Below are 25,343 nucleotides of genomic sequence, written 5' to 3'. Positions count from 1 at the left end.
TCCTGGGCTTTTTCTGGATTCCATCACGTAGTAATGTAGTACCACACTGAAACAGTCAATGAAACCTGGTTTCCATCACTATTTTAGAGGACAACGCAAGTTAGGACTAGGTAAGGCCTGAGATTTTCACTGATCAGACTCATACTTTCGCTTTCTTCACATACTTGTTGAACGGATCCTGGGTTTTTTCTGGTTTGGATCACGTAGTAATGAGGTACCACACTGAAACGGCCGATTAAACCTGGTCTCGATCAATATTTTAGAGGATAACGCAAGTTAAGTCTGGGATTGGTTTGGGATTTGCCCTCATCAGGCTCATACTTCCGCGTTTTTCACATACTTGTTGAACAGATCATGGGATTTTTCTGGTTTGGGTCACGTAGTAGTGTGATACCACACTGAAACAGTCGATTAAACCTGGTTTCGATCAATATTTTAGTGGATAACGTATGTTAGGTCTAGGTTAGCCCTGGGATTTTCACTCACCAGACTCATACTTTCGCATTCTTCACATACTTGTTGAACGGATCATGGGTTTTTTCTGGTTTGGATCACGTAGTAATGTGGTACCACACTGAAACAGTCGATTAAACCTGGTCTCGATAAATATTTTAGAGGATAACGCAAGTTAAGTCTGGGATTGGTTTGGGATTTGACCTCATCAGACTCATACTTTCGCACACTTCACATACTCGTTGAACAGATCCTGGGTTATTTTCTGGTTTGGCTCACATTGTAATGTGGTACCACACTGAAACAGTCGATTAAACCAGGTTTCGATCAATATTTTTGAGGATAACGCATGCTAGGTCTAGGTTAGGTCTGGGATTTTCACTCATCAGACTCATACTTTCGCATTCTTCACATACTTGTTGAACGGATCATGGGTTTTTTCTGGTTTGGATCACGTAGTAATGTGGGATTACACTGAAACAGTCAATTAAACCTGGTTTCGATCAATATTTTAGAGAATAATTCATGTTAGGTCTAGGTTAGGTCTGGGATTTGCTCTCATCAGGCTCATTCTTTCGCATATTTCTCATACTTGATGGCTAGATCCTGGGCTTTTTCTGGATTGCATCACGTAGTAATGAAGTACAACACTGAAACAGTCAATTAAACCTGGTTTCCATCAATATCTTAGAGGACAACGCAAGTTAGGTCTGGGATAGGTCTTGGACTTGCCCTCACCAGGCTCATACTTTCGCGTTTTTCACATACTTGTTGAACAGATCCTGGGTTTGTTCTGGTTTGGATCACGTAGTAATGTGGTACCACACTGAAACGGTCAATTAAACCTGGTTTCGATCAATATTTTAGAGGATAACGCAAGTTAGGTCTAGGTTAGGTCTTGGACTTGCCCTCACCAGGCTCATACTTTCGCGTTTTTCACATACTTGTTGAACAGATCCTGGGTTTGTTCTGGTTTGGATCACGTAGTAAAGTGGTACCACACTGAAACATTCAATGAAACCTGGTCTGGATAAGTATTTTAGAGGATAACGCATCTTAGGTCTGGGTTAGGTGTAAGATTTGCCCTCATCAGGCTCACAGTTTCGCGTTTTTCACATTCTTCATGAACAGATCCTGGGTTGTGTCTGGTTTGGATCACGAAGTGGTGTGGTACCACACTGAAACAGTCCATTAAACCTGGTATCGATCAAAATTTTAGAGGATAACGCAAGTTAGGTCTAGGTTAGGCCTGGGATTTTCACTCATCAGACTCATACTTTCGCATTCTTCACATACTTGTTGAACGGATCCTGGGTTTTTTCTGGTTTGGATCACGTAGTAATGAGGTACCACACTGAAACGGTCAATTAAACCTGGTTTCGATCAATATTTTAGAGGATAACGCAAGTTAGGTCTGGGATAGGTCTGGGATTTGCCCTCATCAGGCTCATACTTTCGCGTTTTTCACATACTTGTTGAACAGATCATGGGTTTTTTCTGGTTTGGGTCACGTAGTAATGTGGTACCACACTGAAACAGTCGATTAAACCTGGTTTCGATCAATATTTTAGAGGATAACGCATGTTAGGTCTAGGTTAGGTCTGGGATTTTCACTGATCAGACTCATACTTTCGCATTCTTCACATACTTGTTGAACGGATCCTGGGTTTTTTCTGGTTTGGAACACGTAGTAATGTGGTACCACACTGAAACAGTCGATTAAACCTGGTTTCGATCAAAATATTAGAGGATAACGCAAGTTAGGTCTGGGATAGGTCTGGGATTTGACCTCATCAGACTCATACTTTCGCACACTTCACATACTCCTTGAACAGATCCTGGGTTATTTACTGGTTTGGACCACACAGTAATGTGGTACCACACTGAAACAGTCGATTAAACCAGGTTTTGATCAATATTTTAGAGGATAACGCATGTTAGGTCTAGGTTAGGCCTGGGATTTTCACTCATCAGACTCATACTTTCGCATTCTTCACATACTTGTTGAACGGATCCTGGGTTTTTTCTGGTTTGGATCACGTAGTAATGTGGGACCACACTGAAACAGTCAATTAAACCTGGTTTCGATCAATATTTTAGAGAATAATTCATGTTAGGTCTAGGTTAGGTCTGGGATTTGCTCCCATCAGGCTCTTTCTTTCGCATATTTCTCATACATGTTGAACAGATCCTGGGCTGTTTCTGGATTGTATCACGTAGTAATGTGGTACCACGCTGAAACAGTCAATTAAACCTGGTTTCGGTCAATATTTTAGAGGATAACGCAAGTTAGGTCTGGGATAGGTCTAGGATTTGCCCTCATCAGGCTCTTACTTTCGCATATTTCTCATACTTCATGGCTAGATGCTGGGCTATTTCTGGATTGGATCACGTAGTTAAGTGGTACCACACTGAAACATTCAATGAACCCTGGTCTGGATAAATATTTTAGAGGATAACGCATCTTAGGTCTGGGTTAGGTCTAAGATTTGCCCTCATCAGGCTCACAGTTTCGCGTTTTTCACATTCTTGTTGAACAGATCCTGGGTTTTGACTGGTTTGGATCACGAAGTAGTGTGGTACCACACTGAAACAGTCAATTAAACCTGGTTTCGATCAATATTTTAGAGAATAATTCATGTTAGGTCTAGGTTAGGTCTGGGATTTGCTCTCATCAGGCTCTTTCTTTCGCATATTTCTCATACATGTTGAACAGATCCTGGGCTGTTTCTGGATTGTATCACGTAGTAATGTGGTACCACGCTGAAACAGTCAATTAAACCTGGTTTCGATCAATATTTTAGGGGATAACGCAAGTTAGGTCTGGGATAGGTCTAGGAATTGCCCTCATCAGGCTCTTACTTTCGCATATTTCTCATACTTCATGGCTAGATCCTGGGCTATTTCTGGATTGGATCACGTAGTAACGTGGTACCACACTGAAACAGTCCATTAAACCTGGTTTGGATCAATATTTTAGAGGATAACGCATGTTAGGTCTAGGTTAGGTCTGGGATTTGCTCTCATCAGGCTCATTCTTTCGCATATTTCTCATACTTGATGGCTAGATCCTGGGCTTTTTCTGGATTGCATCACGTAATAATGCAGTACCACACTGAAGCAGTCAATGAAACCTGGTTTCCATCACTATTTTAGGGGACAACGCAAGTTAGGTCTGGGTAAGGCCTGAGATTTTCACTGATCAGACTCATACTTTCGCATTCTTCACATACTTGTTGAACGGATCCTGGGTTTTTTCTGGTTTGGATCACGTAGAAATGAGGTACCACACTGAAACGGTCAATTAAACCTGGTTTCGATCAATATTTTAGAGGATAACGCAAGTTAGGTCTGGGATAGGTCTGGGATTTGCCCTCATCAGGCTCATACTTTCGCGTTTTTCACATACTTGTTGAACAGATCATGGGTTATTTCTGGTTTGGGTCACGTAGTAGTGTGATACCACACTGAAACAGTCGATTAAACCTGGCTTCGATCAATATTTTAGTGGATAACGCATGTTAGGTTTAGGTTAGCATTGGGATTTTCACTCATTAGACTCATACTTTCGCATTCCTCACATACTTGTTGAACTGATCCTGGGTTTTTTCTGGTTTGGATCACGTAGTAATGTGGTACCACACTGAAGCAGTCGATTAAACCTGGTTTCGATCAAAATTTTAGAGGATAACGCAAGTTAGGTCTAGGTTAGGTTTGGGATTTGCTCTCATCAGGCTCATTCTTTCGCATATTTCTCATAGTTGATGGCTAGATCCTGGGTTATTTTCTGGTTTGGGTCACGTAGTAGTGTGATACCACACTGAAACAGTCGATTAAACCTGGCTTCGATCAATATTTTAGTGGATAACGCATGCTAGGTTTAGGTTAGCACTGGGATTTTCACTCATTAGACTCATACTTTCGCATTCCTCACATACTTGTTAAACTGATCCTGGGTTTTTTCTGGTTTGGATCACGTAGTAATGTGGTACCACACTTAAGCAGTCGATTAAACCTGGTTTCGATCAATATTTTAGAAAATAATTCATGTTAGGTCTAGGTTAGGTCTGGGATTTGCTCTTATCAGGCTCTTTCTTTCGCATTTTTCTCATACATGTTGAACAGATCCTGGGCTGTTTCTGGATTGTATCACGTAGTAATGTGGTACCACGCTGAAACAGTCAATTAAACCTGGTTTCGATCAATATTTTAGAGGATAACGCAAGTTAGGTCTGGGATAGGTCTAGGATTTGCCCTCATCAGGCTCTTACTTTCGCATATTTCTCATACTTCATGGCTAGATCCTGGGCTATTTCTGGATTGGATCACGTAGTAAAGTGGTACCACGCTGAAACAGTCAATTAAACCTGGTTTCGATCAATATTTTAGAGGATAACGCAAGTTAGGTCTGGGATAGGTCTAGGATTTGCCCTCATCAGGCTCTTACTTTCGCATATTTCTCATACTTCATGGCTAGATCCTGGGCTATTTCTGGATTGGATCACGTAGTAAAGTGGTACCACACTGAAACATTCAATGAAACCTGGTCTGGATAAATATTTTAGAGGATAACGCATCTTAGGTCTGGGTTAGGTCTAAGATTTGCCCTCATCAGGCTCTTACTTTCGCATATTTCTCATACTTCATGGCTAGATCCTGGGCTTTTTCTGGATTGGATCACGTAGTAAAGTGGTACCACACTGAAACATTCAATGAACCCTGGTCTGGATAAATATTTTAGAGGATAACGCATCTTAGGTCTGGGTTAGGTCTAAGATTTGCCCTCATCAGGCTCACAGTTTCGCGTTTTTCACATTCTTGTTGAACAGATCCTGGGTTTTGACTGGTTTTCATCACGAAGTAGTGTGGTACCACACTGAAACAGTCAATTAAACCTGGTTTCGATCAATATTTTAGAGAATAATTCATGTTAGGTCTAGGTTAGGTCTGGGATTTGCTCTCATCAGGCTCATTCTTTCGCATATTTCTCATACTTGATGGCTAGATCCTGGGTTATTTTCTGGTTTGGATCACATAGTAATGTGGTACCACACTGAAACAGTCGATTAAACCAGGTTTCGATCAATATTTTAGAGTATAACTCATGTTAGGTCTAGGTTTGGCCTGGGATTTTCACTGATCAGACTCATACTTTCGCATTCTTCACATACTTGTTGAACAGATCCTGGGTTTTTTCTGGTTTGGATCACGTAGTAATGAGGTACCACACTGAAACGGTCAATTAAACCTGGTTTCGATCAATATTTTAGAGGATAACGCAAGTTAGGTCTGGGATAGGTCTAGGATTTGCCCTCCTCAGGCTCTTACTTTCGCATATTTCTCATACTTCATGGCTAGATCCTGGGCTAGTTCTGGAGTGGATCACGTAGTAAAGTTGTACCACACTGAAACATTCAATGATACCTGGTCTGGATAAATATTTTAGTGGATAACGCATCTTAGGTCTGGGTAAGGTCTAAGATTTGCCCTCATCAGGCTCACAGTTTCGCGTTTTTCACATACTTGTTGAACAGATCCTGGGTTTTTTCTGGTTTGGATCACGAAGTAGTGTGGTACCACACTGAAACAGTCCATTAAACCTGGTTTCGCTCAATATTTTAGAGGATAACGCATGTTAGGTCTAGGTTAGGTCTGGGATTTGCTCTGATCAGGCTCATTCTTTCGCATATTTCTCATACTTGATGGCTAGATCCTGGGCTTTTTCTGGATTGCATCACGTAGTAATGAAGTACAACACTGAAACAGTCAATTAAACCTGGTTTCCATCAATATCTTAGAGGACAACGCAAGTTAGGTCTGGGATATGTCTGGGATTTGCCCTCATCAGGCTCATACTTTCGCGTTTTTCACATACTTGTTGAACAGATCCTGGTTTTTTCAGGTTTGGATCACGTAGTAATGAAGTACAACACTGAAACAGTCAATTAAACCTGGTTTCCATCAATATCTTAGAGGACAACGCAAGCTAGGACTGGGATATGTCTGGGATTTGCCCTCATCAGGCTCATACTTTCGCATATTTCTCATACTTCATGGCTAGATCCTGGGCTATTTCTGGATTGGATCACGTAGTAAAGTGGTACCACACTGAAACATTCAATGAAACCTGGCCTGGCTAAATATTTTAGAGGATAACGCATCTTAGGTCTGGGTTAGGTCTAAGATATGCCCTCATCAGGCTCACAGTTTCGCGTTTTTCACATTCTTGTTGAACAGATCCTGGGTTTTGTCTGGTTTGGATCACGAAGTAGTGTGGTACCACACTGAAACAGTCCATTAAACCTGGTTTCGCTCAATATTTTAGAGGATAACGCATGTTAGGCCTAGGTTAGGTCTGGGATTTGCTCTCATCAGGCTCATTCTTTCGCATATTCCTCATACTTGATGGCTAGATCCTGGGCTTTTTCTGGATTCCATCACGTAGTAATGTAGTACCACACTGAAACAGTCAATGAAACCTGGTTTCCATCACTATTTTAGAGGACAACGCAAGTTAGGACTAGGTAAGGCCTGAGATTTTCACTGATCAGACTCATACTTTCGCTTTCTTCACATACTTGTTGAACGGATCCTGGGTTTTTTCTGGTTTGGATCACGTAGTAATGAGGTACCACACTGAAACGGTCGATTAAACCTGGTCTCGATCAATATTTTAGAGGATAACGCAAGTTAAGTCTGGGATTGGTTTGGGATTTGACCTCATCAGACTCATACTTTCGCACACTTCACATACTCGTTGAACAGATCCTAGGTTATTTTCTGGTTTGGCTCACATTGTAATGTGGTACCACACTGAAACAGTCGATTAAACCAGGTTTCGATCAATATTTTTGAGGATAACGCATGCTAGGTCTAGGTTAGGTCTGGGATTTTCACTCATCAGACTCATACTTTCGCATTCTTCACATACTTGTTGAACGGATCATGGGTTTTTTCTGGTTTGGATCACGTAGTAATGTGGGATTACACTGAAACAGTCAATTAAACCTGGTTTCGATCAATATTTTAGAGAATAATTCATGTTAGGTCTAGGTTAGGTCTGGGATTTGCTCTCATCAGGCTCATTCTTTCGCATATTTCTCATACTTGATGGCTAGATCCTGGGCTTTTTCTGGATTGCATCACGTAGTAATGAAGTACAACACTGAAACAGTCAATTAAACCTGGTTTCCATCAATATCTTAGAGGACAACGCAAGTTAGGTCTGGGATAGGTCTTGGACTTGCCCTCACCAGGCTCATACTTTCGCGTTTTTCACATACTTGTTGAACAGATCCTGGGTTTGTTCTGGTTTGGATCACGTAGTAATGTGGTACCACACTGAAACGGTCAATTAAACCTGGTTTCGATCAATATTTTAGAGGATAACGCAAGTTAGGTCTGGGATAGGTCTGGGATTTGCCCTCATCAGGCTCATACTTTCGCGTTTTTCACATACTTGTTGAACAGATCATGGGTTATTTCTGGTTTGGGTCACGTAGTAGTGTGATACCACACTGAAACAGTCGATTAAACCTGGCTTCGATCAATATTTTAGTGGATAACGCATGTTAGGTTTAGGTTAGCACAGGGATTTTCACTCATCAGAGCCATACTTTCGCATTCTTCACATACTTGTTGAACTGATCCTGGGTTTTTTCTGGTTTGGATCACGTAGTAATGTGGGACCACACTGAAACAGTCAATTAAACCTGGTTTCCATCAATATCTTAGAGGACAACGCAAGTTAGGTCTGGGATATGTCTGGGATTTGCCCTCATCAGGCTCATACTTTCGCGTTATTCACATACTTGTTGAACAGATCCTGGGTTTCTTCTGGTTTGGATCACGTAGTAGTGTGGTACCACACTGAGACAGTCCATTAAACCTGGTTTGGATCAATATTTTAGAGGATAACGCATGTTAGGTGTAGGTTAGGTCTGGGATTTTCACTCATCAGACTCATACTTTCGCATTCTTCACATACTTGTTGAACGGATCCTGGGTCTTTTCTGGTTTGGATCACGTAGTAATGTGGTACCACACTGAAACAGTCGATTAAACCAGGTTTCGATCAATATTTTAGAGGATAACGCATGTTAGGTCTAGGTTAGGCCTGGGATTTTCACTCATCAGGCTCATACTTTCGCATTCTTCACATACTTGTTTAACGGATCCTGGGTTTTTTCTGGTTTGGATCACGAAGTAATGTGGGACCACACTGAAACAGTCAATTAAACCTGGTTTCGATCAATATTTTAGAGAATAATTCATGTTAGGCCTGGGTTAGGTCTTGGATTGGCCCTCATCAGGCTCATACTTTCGCGTTTTTCACATACTTTTTGAACAGATCCTGGGCTTTTTCTGGATTGCATCACGTAGTAATGAAGTACAACACTGAAACACTCAATTAAACCTGGTTTCCATCAATATTATTGAGGATAACGCATGTTAGGTCTAGGTCAGGCCTGGGATTTTCACTCATCAGACTCATACTTTCGCATTCTTCACATACTTGTTGAACGGATCTTGGGTTTTTTCTGGTGTGGATCACGTAGTAGTGTGGTACCACACTGAAACAGTCCATTAAACCTGGTTTGGATCAATATTTTAGAGGATAACGCACGTTAGGTCTAGGTTAGGTCTGGGATTTTCTCTCATCAGACTCATACTTTCGCATTCTTCACATACTTGTTGAACGGATCATGGGTTGTTTCTGGTTTGGATCACGTAGTAATGTGGTACCACACTGAAACAGTCGATTAAACCTGGTCTCGATCAATATTTTAGAGGATAGCGCAAGTTAAGTCTGGGATTGGTCTGGGATTTGACCTCATCAGACTCATACTTTCGCACACTTAACATACTCGTTGAACAGATCCTGGGTTATTTTCTGGTTTGGATCACATTGTAATGTGGTACCACACTGAAACAGACGATTAAACCAGGTTTCGATCAATATTTTTGAGGATAACGCATGCTAGGTCTAGGTTAGGTCTGGGATTTTCACTCATCAGACTCATACTTTCGGATTCTTCACATACTTGTTGAACTGATCCCGGGTTTTTTCTGGTTTGGATCACGTAGTAATGTGGGACCACACTGAAACAGTCAATTAAACCTGGTTTCCATCAATATTATTGAGGATAACGCATGTTAGGTCTGGGGTATGTCTGGGATTTGCCCTCATCAGGCTCATACTTTCGCGTTTTTCACATACTTGTTGAGCAGATCCAAGGTTTTTTCTGGTTTAGATCACGTAGTAGTGTGGAACCACACTGAAACAGTCCATTAAACCTGGTTTGGATCAATATTTTAGAGGATAACGCATGTTAGGTCTAGGTTAGGTCTGGGATTTTCACTCATCAGACTCATACTTTCGCATTCTTCACATACTTGTTGAACGGATCATGGGTTTTTTCTGGTTTGGATCACGTAGTAATGTGGTACCACACTGAAACTGTCGATTAAACCTGGTTTCGATCAATATTTTAGAGAATAATTCATGTTAGGTCTAGGTTAGGTCTGGGATTTGCTCTCATCAGGCTCATTCTTTCGCATATTTCTCATACTTGATGGGTAGATCCTGGGCTTTTTCTGGATTGCATCACGTAGTAATGAAGTACAACACTGAAACAGTCAATTAAACCTGGTTTCCATCAATATCTTAGAGGACAACGCAAGCTAGGACTGGGATATGTCTGGGATTTGCCCTCATCAGGCTCATACTTTCGCATATTTCTCATACTTCATGGCTAGATCCTGGGCTATTTCTGGATTGGATCACGTAGTAAAGTGGTACCACACTGAAACATTCAATGAAACCTGGTCTGGCTAAATATTTTAGAGGATAACGCATCTTAGGTCTGGGTTAGGTCTAAGATTTGCCCTCATCAGGCTCACAGTTTCGCGTTTTTCACATTCTTGTTGAACAGATCCTGGGTTTTGTCTGGTTTGGATCACGAAGTAGTGTGGTACCACACTGAAACAGTCCATTAAACCTGGTTTCGCTCAATATTTTAGAGGATAACGCATGTTAGGCCTAGGTTAGGTCTGGGATTTGCTCTCATCAGGCTCATTCTTTCGCATATTCCTCATACTTGATGGCTAGATCCTGGGCTTTTTCTGGATTCCATCACGTAGTAATGTAGTACCACACTGAAACAGTCAATGAAACCTGGTTTCCATCACTATTTTAGAGGACAACGCAAGTTAGGACTAGGTAAGGCCTGAGATTTTCACTGATCAGACTCATACTTTCGCTTTCTTCACATACTTGTTGAACGGATCCTGGGTTTTTTCTGGTTTGGATCACGTAGTAATGAGGTACCACACTGAAACGGTCGATTAAACCTGGTCTCGATCAATATTTTAGAGGATAACGCAAGTTAAGTCTGGGATTGGTTTGGGATTTGCCCTCATCAGGCTCATACTTTCGCGTTTTTCACATACTTGTTGAACAGATCATGGGATTTTTCTGGTTTGGGTCACGTAGTAGTGTGATACCACACTGAAACAGTCGACTAAACCTGGTTTCGATCAATATTTTAGTGGATAACGTATGTTAGGTCTAGGTTAGCCCTGGGATTTTCACTCATCAGACTCATACTTTCGCATTCTTCACATACTTGTTGAACGGATCATGGGTTTTTTCTGGTTTGGATCACGTAGTAATGTGGTACCACACTGAAACAGTCGATTAAACCTGGTCTCGATAAATATTTTAGAGGATAACGCAAGTTAAGTCTGGGATTGGTTTGGGATTTGACCTCATCAGACTCATACTTTCGCACACTTCACATACTCGTTGAACAGATCCTGGGTTATTTTCTGGTTTGGCTCACATTGTAATGTGGTACCACACTGAAACAGTCGATTAAACCAGGTTTCGATCAATATTTTTGAGGATAACGCATGCTAGGTCTAGGTTAGGTCTGGGATTTTCACTCATCAGACTCATACTTTCGCATTCTTCACATACTTGTTGAACGGATCATGGGTTTTTTCTGGTTTGGATCACGTAGTAATGTGGGACCACACTGAAACAGTCAATTAAACCTGGTTTCCATCAATATCTTAGAGGACAACGCAAGTTAGGTCTGGGATATGTCTGGGATTTGCCCTCATCAGGCTCATACTTTCGCGTTTTTCACATACTTGTTGAACAGATCCTGGGTTTCTTCTGGGATATGTCTGGGATTTGCCCTCATCAGGCTCATACTTTCGCGTTTTTCACATACTTGTTGAACAGATCCTGGGTTTTTTCAGGTTTGGATCACGTTGTAGTGTGGTACCACACTGAAACAGTCCATTAAACCTGGTTTTGATCAATATTTTAGAGGATGACGCATGTTAGGTCTAGGTTAGCCCTGGGATTTTCACTCATCAGACTCATACTTTCGCATTCTTCACATACTTGTTGAACGGATCCTGGGTTTTTTCTGGTTTGGATCACGTAGTAATGAGGTACCACACTGAAACGGTCAATTAAACCTAGTTTCGATCAATATTTTAGAGGATAACGCAAGTTAGGTCTGGGATAGGTCTGGGATTTGCCCTCATCAGGCTCATACTTTCGCGTTTTTCACATACTTGTTGAACAGATCATGGGTTTTTTCTGGTTTGGGTCACGTAGTAATGTGGGACCACACTGAAACAGTCAATTAAACCTGGTTTCCATCAATATCTTAGAGGACAACGCAAGTTAGGTCTGGGATATGTCTGGGATTTGCCCTCATCAGGCTCATACTTTCGCGTTTTTCACATACTTGTTGAACAGATCCTGGGTTTCTTCTGGTTTGGATCACGTAGTAGTGTGGTACCACACTGAGACAGTCCATTAAACCTGGTTTGGATCAATATTTTAGAGGATAACGCATGTTAGGTCTAGGTTAGGTCTGGGATTTTCACTCATCAGACTCATACTTTCGCATTCTTCACATACTTGTTGAACGGATCATGGGTTTTTTCTGGTTTGGATCACGTAGTAATGTGGGATTACACTGAAACAGTCAATTAAACCTGGTTTCCATCAATATCTTAGAGGACAACGCAAGTTAGGTCTGGGATATGTCTGGGATTTGCCCTCATCAGGCTCATACTTTCGCGTTTTTCACATACTTGTTGAACAGATCCTGGGTTTCTTCTGGTTTGGATCACGTAGTAGTGTGGTACCACACTGAGACAGTCCATTAAACCTGGTTTGGATCAATATTTTAGAGGATAACGCATGTTAGGTCTAGGTTAGGTCTGGGATTTTCACTCATCAGACTCATACTTTCGCATTCTTCACATACTTGTTGAACTGATCCTGGGTTTTTTCTGGTTTGGATCACGTAGTAATGTGGGACCACACTGAAACAGTCAATTAAACCTGGTTTCCATCAATATTATTGAGGATAACGCATGTTAGGTCTGGGGTATGTCTGGGATTTGCCCTCATCAGGCTCATACTTTCGCGTTTTTCACATACTTGTTGAACAGATCCTGGGTTTCTTCTGGTTTGGATCACGTAGTAGTGTGGTACCACACTGAGACAGTCCATTAAACCTGGTTTCCATCAATATCTTAGAGGACAACGCAAGTTAGGTCTGGGATATGTCTGGGATTTGCCCTCATCAGGCTCATACTTTCGCGTTTTTCACATACTTGTTGAACAGATCCTGGGTTTCTTCTGGTTTGGATCACGTAGTAGTGTGGTACCACACTGAGACAGTCCATTAAACCTGGTTTGGATCAATATTTTAGAGGATAACGCATGTTAGGTCTAGGTTAGGTCTGGGATTTTCACTCATCAGACTCATACTTTCGCATTCTTCACATACTTGTTGAACGGATCATGGGTTTTTTCTGGTTTGGATCACGTAGTAATGTGGGATTACACTGAAACAGTCAATTAAACCTGGTTTCCATCAATATCTTAGAGGACAACGCAAGTTAGGTCTGGGATATGTCTGGGATTTGCCCTCATCAGGCTCATACTTTCGCGTTTTTCACATACTTGTTGAACAGATCCTGGGTTTCTTCTGGTTTGGATCACGTAGTAGTGTGGTACCACACTGAGACAGTCCATTAAACCTGGTTTGGATCAATATTTTAGAGGATAACGCATGTTAGGTCTAGGTTAGGTCTGGGATTTTCACTCATCAGACTCATACTTTCGCATTCTTCACATACTTGTTGAACTGATCCTGGGTTTTTTCTGGTTTGGATCACGTAGTAATGTGGGACCACACTGAAACAGTCAATTAAACCTGGTTTCCATCAATATTATTGAGGATAACGCATGTTAGGTCTGGGGTATGTCTGGGATTTTCACTCATCAGACTCATACTTTCGCATTCTTCACATACTTGTTGAACCGATCATGGGTTTTTTCTGGTTTGGATCACGTAGTAATGTGGGATTACACTGAAACAGTCAATTAAACCTGGTTTCGATCAATATTTTAGAGAATAATTCATGTTAGGTCTAGGTTAGGTCTGGGATTTGCTTCTCATCAGGCTCATTCTTTCGCATATTTCTCATACTTGATGGCTAGATCCTGGGCTTTTTCTGGATTGCATCACGTAGTAATGAAGTACAACACTGAAACAGTCAATTAAACCTGGTTTCCATCAATATCTTAGAGGACAACGCAAGTTAGGTCTGGGATAGGTCTTGGACTTGCCCTCACCAGGCTCATACTTTCGCATTCTTCACATACTTGTTTAACGGATTCTGGGTTTTTTCTGGTTTGGATCACGAAGTAATGTGGGACCACACTGAAACAGTCAATTAAACCTGGTTTCGATCAATATTTTAGAGAATAATTCATGTTAGGCCTGGGTTAGGTCTTGGATTGGCCCTCATCAGGCTCATACTTTCGCGTTTTTCACATACTTGTTGAACAGATCCTGGGCTTTTTCTGGATTGCATCACGTAGTAATGAAGTACAACACTGAAACACTCAATTAAACCTGGTTTCCATCAATATTATTGAGGATAACGCATGTTAGGTCTAGGTTAGGCCTGGGATTTTCACTCATCAGACTCATACTTTCGCATTCTTCACATACTTGTTGAACGGATCTTGGGTTTTTTCTGGTGTGGATCACGTAGTAGTGTGGTACCACACTGAAACAGTCCATTAAACCTGGTTTGGATCAATATTTTAGTGGATAACGCACGTTAGGTCTAGGTTAGGTCTGGGATTTTCTCTCATCAGACTCATACTTTCGCATTCTTCACATACTTGTTGAACGGATCATGGGTTTTTTCTGGTTTGGATCACGTAGTAATGTGGTACCACACTGAAACAGTCGATTAAACCTGGTCTCGATCAATATTTTAGAGGATAGCGCAAGTTAAGTCTGGGATTGGTCTGGGATTTGACCTCATCAGACTCATACTTTCGCACACTTAACATACTCGTTGAACAGATCCTCGGTTATTTTCTGGTTTGGATCACATTGTAATGTGGTACCACACTGAAACAGACGATTAAACCAGGTTTCGATCAATATTTTTGAGGATAACGCATGCTAGGTCTAGGTTAGGTCTGGGATTTTCACTCATCAGACTCATACTTTCGCATTCTTCACATACTTGTTGAACTGATCCTGGGTTTTTTCTGGTTTGGATCACGTAGTAATGTGGGACCACACTGAAACAGTCAATTAAACCTGGTTTCCATCAATATTATTGAGGATAACGCATGTTAGGTCTGGGGTATGTCTGGGATTTGCCCTCATCAGGCTCATACTTTCGCGTTTTTCACATACTTGTTGAACAGATCCTGGGTTTTTTCTGGTTTGGATCACGTAGTAGTGTGGAACCACACTGAAACAGTCCATTAAACCTGGTTTGGATCAATATTTTAGAGGATAACGCATGTTAGGTCTAGGTTAGGTCTGGGATTTTCACTCATCAGACTCATACTTTCGCATTCTTCACATACTTGTTGAACGGATCCTGGGTTTTTTCTGGTTTGGATCACGTAGTAATGTGGTACCACACTGAAACAGTCCATTAAACCTGGTTGCGATCAATATTTTAGAGGATAACGCATGTTAGGTCTGGGTTAGGTCTAGGATTTGCCCTCATCAGGCTCATACTTTCGCATATTTCTCATACTTCATGGCTAGATCCTGGGCTATTTCTGGATTGGATCACGTAGTAATGTGGTACCACACTGAAACAGTCAATTAAACCTGGTTTTGATAAATATTTTAGAGAATAATTCATGTTAGGTCTAGGTTACGTCTAGGATTTGCCCTCATCAGGCTCATACTTTCGCATATTTCTCATACTTCATGGCTAGATCCTGGGCTGTTTCTGGATTGTATCACGTAGTAATGTGGTACCACGCTGAAACAGTCAATCAAACCTGGTTTCGATCAATATTTTAGAGGATAACGCAAGTTAGGTCTGGGATAGGTCTAGGATTTGTCCTCATCAGGCTCTTACTTTCGCATATTTCTCATACTTCATGGCTAGATCCTGGGCTAGTTCTGGAGTGGATCACGTAGTAAAGTTGTACCACACTGAAACATTCAATGATACCTGGTCTGGATAAATATTTTAGTGGATAACGCATCTTAGGTCTGGGTAAGGTCTAAGATTTGCCCTCATCAGGCTCACAGTTTCGCGTTTTTCACATACTTGTTGAACAGATCCTGGGTTTTTTCTGGTTTGGATCACGAAGTAGTGTGGTACCACACTGAAACAGTCCATTAAACCTGGTTTCGCTCAATATTTTAGAGGATAACGCATGTTAGGTCTAGGTTAGGTCTGGGATTTGCTCTCATCAGCCTCATTCTTTCGCATATTTCTCGTACTTGATGGCTAGATCCTGGGCTTTTTCTGGATTGCATCACGTAGTAATGAAGTACAACACTGAAACAGTCAATTAAACCTGGTTTCCATCAATATCTTAGAGGACAACGCAAGTTAGGTCTGGGATATGTCTGGGATTTGCCCTCATCAGGCTCATACTTTCGCGTTTTTCACATACTTGTTGAACAGATCCTGGGTTTTTTCAGGTTTGGATCACGTTGTAGTGTGGTACCACACTGAAACAGTCCATTAAACCTGGTTTTGATCAATATTTTAGAGGATGACGCATGTTAGGTCTAGGTTAGCCCTGGGATTTTCACTCATCAGACTCATACTTTCGCATTCTTCACATACTTGTTGAACGGATCCTGGGTTTTTTCTGGTTTGGATCACGTAGTAATGAGGTACCACACTGAAACGGTCAATTAAACCTAGTTTCGATCAATATTTTAGAGGATAACGCAAGTTAGGTCTGGGATAGGTCTGGGATTTGCCCTCATCAGGCTCATACTTTCGCGTTTTTCACATACTTGTTGAACAGATCATGGGTTTTTTCTGGTTTGGGTCACGTAGTAATGTGGGACCACACTGAAACAGTCAATTAAACCTGGTTTCCATCAATATCTTAGAGGACAACGCAAGTTAGGTCTGGGATATGTCTGGGATTTGCCCTCATCAGGCTCATACTTTCGCGTTTTTCACATACTTGTTGAACAGATCCTGGGTTTCTTCTGGTTTGGATCACGTAGTAGTGTGGTACCACACTGAGACAGTCCATTAAACCTGGTTTGGATCAATATTTTAGAGGATAACGCATGTTAGGTCTAGGTTAGGTCTGGGATTTTCACTCATCAGACTCATACTTTCGCATTCTTCACATACTTGTTGAACGGATCATGGGTTTTTTCTGGTTTGGATCACGTAGTAATGTGGGATTACACTGAAACAGTCAATTAAACCTGGTTTCCATCAATATCTTAGAGGACAACGCAAGTTAGGTCTGGGATATGTCTGGGATTTGCCCTCATCAGGCTCATACTTTCGCGTTTTTCACATACTTGTTGAACAGATCCTGGGTTTCTTCTGGTTTGGATCACGTAGTAGTGTGGTACCACACTGAGACAGTCCATTAAACCTGGTTTGGATCAATATTTTAGAGGATAACGCATGTTAGGTCTAGGTTAGGTCTGGGATTTTCACTCATCAGACTCATACTTTCGCATTCTTCACATACTTGTTGAACTGATCCTGGGTTTTTTCTGGTTTGGATCACGTAGTAATGTGGGACCACACTGAAACAGTCAATTAAACCTGGTTTCCATCAATATTATTGAGGATAACGCATGTTAGGTCTGGGGTATGTCTGGGATTTGCCCTCATCAGGCTCATACTTTCGCGTTTTTCACATACTTGTTGAACAGATCCTGGGTTTTTTCTGGTTTGGATCACGTAGTAGTGTGGAACCACACTGAAACAGTCCATTAAACCTGGTTTGGATCAATATTTTAGAGGATAACGCATGTTAGGTCTAGGTTAGGTCTGGGATTTTCACTCATCAGACTCATACTTTCGCATTCTTCACATACTTGTTGAACGGATCATGGGTTTTTTCTGGTTTGGATCACGTAGTAATGTGGTACCACACTGAAACAGTCGATTAAACCTGGTTTCGATCAATATTTTAGAGAATAATTCATGTTAGGTCTAGGTTAGGTCTGGGATTTGCTCTCATCAGGCTCATTCTTTCGCATATTTCTCATACTTGATGGGTAGATCCTGGGCTTTTTCTGGATTGCATCACGTAGTAATGAAGTACAACACTGAAACAATCATTTAAACCTGGTTTCCATCAATATCTTAGAGGACAACGCAAGTTAGGACTGGGATATGTCTGGGATTTGCCCTCATCAGGCTCATACTTTCGCATTCTTCACATACTTGTTGAACGGATCATGGGTTTTTTCTGGTTTGGATCACGAAGTAATGTGGGACCACACTGAAACAGTCAATTAAACCTGGTTTCGATCAATATTTTAGAGAATAATTCATGTTAGGCCTGGGTTAGGTCTTGGATTGGCCCTCATCAGGCTCATACTTTCGCGTTTTTCACATACTTGTTGAACAGATCATGGGATTTTTCTGGTTTGGGTCACGTAGTAGTGTGATACCACACTGAAACAGTCGATTAAACCTGGTTTCGATCAATATTTTAGTGGATAACGTATGTTAGGTCTAGGATAGCCCTGGGATTTTCACTCATCAGACTCATACTTTCGCATTCTTCACATACTTGTTGAACGGATCATGGGTTTTTTCTGGTTTGGATCACGTAGTAATGTGGTGCCACACTGAAACAGTCGATTAAACCTGGTCTCGATAAATATTTTAGAGGATAACGCAAGTTAAGTCTGGGATTGGTTTGGAATTTGACCTCATCAGACTCATACTTTCGCACACTTCACATACTCGTTGAACAGATCCTGGGTTATTTTCTGGTTTGGCTCACATTGTAATGTGGTACCACACTGAAACAGTCGATTAAACCAGGTTTCGATCAATATTTTTGAGGATAACGCATGCTAGGTCTAGGTTAGGTCTGGGATTTTCACTCATCAGACTCATACTTTCGCATTCTTCACATACTTGTTGAACCGATCATGGGTTTTTTCTGGTTTGGATCACGTAGTAATGTGGGATTACACTGAAACAGTCAATTAAACCTGGTTTCGATCAATATTTTAGAGAATAATTCATGTTAGGTCTAGGTTAGGTCTGGGATTTGCTTCTCATCAGGCTCATTCTTTCGCATATTTCTCATACTTGATGGCTAGATCCTGGGCTTTTTCTGGATTGCATCACGTAGTAATGAAGTACAACACTGAAACAGTCAATTAAACCTGGTTTCCATCAATATCTTAGAGGACAACGCAAGTTAGGTCTGGGATAGGTCTTGGACTTGCCCTCACCAGGCTCATACTTTCGCATTCTTCACATACTTGTTTAACGGATCCTGGGTTTTTTCTGGTTTGGATCACGAAGTAATGTGGGACCACACTGAAACAGTCAATTAAACCTGGTTTCGATCAATATTTTAGAGAATAATTCATGTTAGGCCTGGGTTAGGTCTTGGATTGGCCCTCATCAGGCTCATACTTTCGCGTTTTTCACATACTTGTTGAACAGATCCTGGGCTTTTTCTGGATTGCATCACGTAGTAATGAAGTACAACACTGAAACACTCAATTAAACCTGGTTTCCATCAATATTATTGAGGATAACGCATGTTAGGTCTAGGTTAGGCCTGGGATTTTCACTCATCAGACTCATACTTTCGCATTCTTCACATACTTGTTGAACGGATCTTGGGTTTTTTCTGGTGTGGATCACGTAGTAGTGTGGTACCACACTGAAACAGTCCATTAAACCTGGTTTGGATCAATATTTTAGTGGATAACGCACGTTAGGTCTAGGTTAGGTCTGGGATTTTCTCTCATCAGACTCATACTTTCGCATTCTTCACATACTTGTTGAACGGATCATGGGTTTTTTCTGGTTTGGATCACGTAGTAATGTGGTACCACACTGAAACAGTCGATTAAACCTGGTCTCGATCAATATTTTAGAGGATAGCGCAAGTTAAGTCTGGGATTGGTCTGGGATTTGACCTCATCAGACTCATACTTTCGCACACTTAACATACTCGTTGAACAGATCCTCGGTTATTTTCTGGTTTGGATCACATTGTAATGTGGTACCACACTGAAACAGACGATTAAACCAGGTTTCGATCAATATTTTTGAGGATAACGCATGCTAGGTCTAGGTTAGGTCTGGGATTTTCACTCATCAGACTCATACTTTCGCATTCTTCACATACTTGTTGAACTGATCCTGGGTTTTTTCTGGTTTGGATCACGTAGTAATGTGGGACCACACTGAAACAGTCAATTAAACCTGGTTTCCATCAATATTATTGAGGATAACGCATGTTAGGTCTGGGGTATGTCTGGGATTTGCCCTCATCAGGCTCATACTTTCGCGTTTTTCACATACTTGTTGAACAGATCCTAGGTTTTTTCTGGTTTGGATCACGTAGTAGTGTGGAACCACACTGAAACAGTCCATTAAACCTGGTTTGGATCAATATTTTAGAGGATAACGCATGTTAGGTCTAGGTTAGGTCTGGGATTTTCACTCATCAGACTCATACTTTCGCATTCTTCACATACTTGTTGAACGGATCCTGGGTTTTTTCTGGTTTGGATCACGTAGTAATGTGGTACCACACTGAAACAGTCCATTAAACCTGGTTGCGATCAATATTTTAGAGGATAACGCATGTTAGGTCTGGGTTAGGTCTAGGATTTGCCCTCATCAGGCTCATACTTTCGCATATTTCTCATACTTCATGGCTAGATCCTGGGCTATTTCTGGATTGGATCACGTAGTAATGTGGTACCACACTGAAACAGTCAATTAAACCTGGTTTTGATAAATATTTTAGAGAATAATTCATGTTAGGTCTAGGTTACGTCTAGGATTTGCCCTCATCAGGCTCATACTTTCGCATATTTCTCATACTTCATGGCTAGATCCTGGGCTGTTTCTGGATTGTATCACGTAGTAATGTGGTACCACGCTGAAACAGTCAATCAAACCTGGTTTCGATCAATATTTTAGAGGATAACGCAAGTTAGGTCTGGGATAGGTCTAGGATTTGTCCTCATCAGGCTCTTACTTTCGCATATTTCTCATACTTCATGGCTAGATCCTGGGCTAGTTCTGGAGTGGATCACGTAGTAAAGTTGTACCACACTGAAACATTCAATGATACCTGGTCTGGATAAATATTTTAGTGGATAACGCATCTTAGGTCTGGGTAAGGTCTAAGATTTGCCCTCATCAGGCTCACAGTTTCGCGTTTTTCACATACTTGTTGAACAGATCCTGGGTTTTTTCTGGTTTGGATCACGAAGTAGTGTGGTACCACACTGAAACAGTCCATTAAACCTGGTTTCGCTCAATATTTTAGAGGATAACGCATGTTAGGTCTAGGTTAGGTCTGGGATTTGCTCTCATCAGCCTCATTCTTTCGCATATTTCTCGTACTTGATGGCTAGATCCTGGGCTTTTTCTGGATTGCATCACGTAGTAATGAAGTACAACACTGAAACAGTCAATTAAACCTGGTTTCCATCAATATCTTAGAGGACAACGCAAGTTAGGTCTGGGATATGTCTGGGATTTGCCCTCATCAGGCTCATACTTTCGCGTTTTTCACATACTTGTTGAACAGATCCTGGGTTTTTTCAGGTTTGGATCACGTTGTAGTGTGGTACCACACTGAAACAGTCCATTAAACCTGGTTTTGATCAATATTTTAGAGGATGACGCATGTTAGGTCTAGGTTAGCCCTGGGATTTTCACTCATCAGACTCATACTTTCGCATTCTTCACATACTTGTTGAACGGATCCTGGGTTTTTTCTGGTTTGGATCACGTAGTAATGAGGTACCACACTGAAACGGTCAATTAAACCTAGTTTCGATCAATATTTTAGAGGATAACGCAAGTTAGGTCTGGGATAGGTCTGGGATTTGCCCTCATCAGGCTCATACTTTCGCGTTTTTCACATACTTGTTGAACAGATCATGGGTTTTTTCTGGTTTGGGTCACGTAGTAGTGTGATACCACACTGAAACAGTCGATTAAACCTGGTTTCGATCAATATTTTAGTGGATAACGCATGTTAGGGCTAGGTTAGCCCTGGGATTTTCACTCATCAGACTCATACTTTCGCATTCTTCACATACTTGTTTAACGGATCCTGGGTTTTTTCTGGTTTGGATCACGTAGTAATGTGGTACCACACTGAAACAGTCGATTAAACCTGGTTTCGATCAATATTTTAGAGAATAATTCATGTTAGGTCTAGGTTAGGTCTGGGATTTGCTCTCATCAGGCTCATTCTTTCGCATATTTCTCATACTTGAAGGGTAGATCCTGGGCTTTTTCTGGATTGCATCACGTAGTAATGAAGTACAACACTGAAACAGTCAATTAAACCTGGTTTCGCTCAATATTTTAGAGGATAACGCATGTTAGGCCTAGGTTAGGTCTGGGATTTGCTCTCATCAGGCTCATTCTTTCGCATATTTCTCATACTTGATGGCTAGATCCTGGGCTTTTTCTGGATTCCATCACGTAGTAATGTAGTACCACACTGAAACAGTCAATGAAACCTGGTTTCCATCACTATTTTAGAGGACAACGCAAGTTAGGTCTAGGTAAGGCCTGAGATTTTCACAGATCAGACTCATACTTTCGCATTCTTCACATACTTGTTGAACGGATCATGGGTTTTTTCTGGTTTGGATCACGAAGTAATGTGGGACCACACTGAAACAGTCAATTAAACCTGGTTTCGATCAATATTTTAGAGAATAATTCATGTTAGGCCTGGGTTAGGTCTTGGATTGGCCCTCATCAGGCTCATACTTTCGCGTTTTTCACATACTTGTTGAACAGATCATGGGATTTTTCTGGTTTGGGTCACGTAGTAGTGTGATACCACACTGAAACAGTCGATTAAACCTGGTTTTGATCAATATTTTAGTGGATAACGTATGTTAGGTCTAGGTTAGCCCTGGGATTTTCACTCATCAGACTCATACTTTCGCATTCTTCACATACTTGTTGAACGGATCATGGGTTTTTTCTGGTTTGGATCACGTAGTAATGTGGTACCACACTGAAACAGTCGATTAAACCTGGTCTCGATAAATATTTTAGAGGATAACGCAAGTTAAGTCTGGGATTGGTTTGGAATTTGACCTCATCAGACTCATACTTTCGCACACTTCACATACTCGTTGAACAGATCCTGGGTTATTTTCTGGTTTGGCTCACATTGTAATGTGGTACCACACTGAAACAGTCGATTAAACCAGGTTTCGATCAATATTTTTGAGGATAACGCATGCTAGGTCTAGGTTAGGTCTGGGATTTTCACTCATCAGACTCATACTTTCGCATTCTTCACATACTTGTTGAACCGATCATGGGTTTTTTCTGGTTTGGATCACGTAGTAATGTGGGATTACACTGAAACAGTCAATTAAACCTGGTTTCGATCAATATTTTAGAGAATAATTCATGTTAGGTCTAGGTTAGGTCTGGGATTTGCTTCTCATCAGGCTCATTCTTTCGCATATTTCTCATACTTGATGGCTAGATCCTGGGCTTTTTCTGGATTGCATCACGTAGTAATGAAGTACAACACTGAAACAGTCAATTAAACCTGGTTTCCATCAATATCTTAGAGGACAACGCAAGTTAGGTCTGGGATAGGTCTTGGACTTGCCCTCACCAGGCTCATACTTTCGCATTCTTCACATACTTGTTTAACGGATCCTGGGTTTTTTCTGGTTTGGATCACGAAGTAATGTGGGACCACACTGAAACAGTCAATTAAACCTGGTTTCGATCAATATTTTAGAGAATAATTCATGTTAGGCCTGGGTTAGGTCTTGGATTGGCCCTCATCAGGCTCATACTTTCGCGTTTTTCACATACTTGTTGAACAGATCCTGGGCTTTTTCTGGATTGCATCACGTAGTAATGAAGTACAACACTGAAACACTCAATTAAACCTGGTTTCCATCAATATTATTGAGGATAACGCATGTTAGGTCTAGGTTAGGCCTGGGATTTTCACTCATCAGACTCATACTTTCGCATTCTTCACATACTTGTTGAACGGATCTTGGGTTTTTTCTGGTGTGGATCACGTAGTAGTGTGGTACCACACTGAAACAGTCCATTAAACCTGGTTTGGATCAATATTTTAGTGGATAACGCACGTTAGGTCTAGGTTAGGTCTGGGATTTTCTCTCATCAGACTCATACTTTCGCATTCTTCACATACTTGTTGAACGGATCATGGGTTTTTTCTGGTTTGGATCACGTAGTAATGTGGTACCACACTGAAACAGTCGATTAAACCTGGTCTCGATCAATATTTTAGAGGATAGCGCAAGTTAAGTCTGGGATTGGTCTGGGATTTGACCTCATCAGACTCATACTTTCGCACACTTAACATACTCGTTGAACAGATCCTCGGTTATTTTCTGGTTTGGATCACATTGTAATGTGGTACCACACTGAAACAGACGATTAAACCAGGTTTCGATCAATATTTTTGAGGATAACGCATGCTAGGTCTAGGTTAGGTCTGGGATTTTCACTCATCAGACTCATACTTTCGCATTCTTCACATACTTGTTGAACTGATCCTGGGTTTTTTCTGGTTTGGATCACGTAGTAATGTGGGACCACACTGAAACAGTCAATTAAACCTGGTTTCCATCAATATTATTGAGGATAACGCATGTTAGGTCTGGGGTATGTCTGGGATTTGCCCTCATCAGGCTCATACTTTCGCGTTTTTCACATACTTGTTGAACAGATCCTGGGTTTTTTCTGGTTTGGATCACGTAGTAGTGTGGAACCACACTGAAACAGTCCATTAAACCTGGTTTGGATCAATATTTTAGAGGATAACGCATGTTAGGTCTAGGTTAGGTCTGGGATTTTCACTCATCAGACTCATACTTTCGCATTCTTCACATACTTGTTGAACGGATCCTGGGTTTTTTCTGGTTTGGATCACGTAGTAATGTGGTACCACACTGAAACAGTCCATTAAACCTGGTTGCGATCAATATTTTAGAGGATAACGCATGTTAGGTCTGGGTTAGGTCTAGGATTTGCCCTCATCAGGCTCATACTTTCGCATATTTCTCATACTTCATGGCTAGATCCTGGGCTATTTCTGGATTGGATCACGTAGTTATGTGGTACCACACTGAAACAGTCAATTAAACCTGGTTTTGATAAATATTTTAGAGAATAATTCATGTTAGGTCTAGGTTACGTCTAGGATTTGCCCTCATCAGGCTCATACTTTCGCATATTTCTCATACTTCATGGCTAGATCCTGGGCTGTTTCTGGATTGTATCACGTAGTAATGTGGTACCACGCTGAAACAGTCAATCAAACCTGGTTTCGATCA

The sequence above is a fragment of the Colletes latitarsis genome, unplaced genomic scaffold (genome assembly GCF_051014445.1).
Source record: "Colletes latitarsis isolate SP2378_abdomen unplaced genomic scaffold, iyColLati1 scaffold0007, whole genome shotgun sequence".
Classification (NCBI taxonomy): Eukaryota; Metazoa; Arthropoda; class Insecta; order Hymenoptera; family Colletidae; genus Colletes; species Colletes latitarsis.
Note: the sequence above shows the minus strand (reverse complement) of the source record.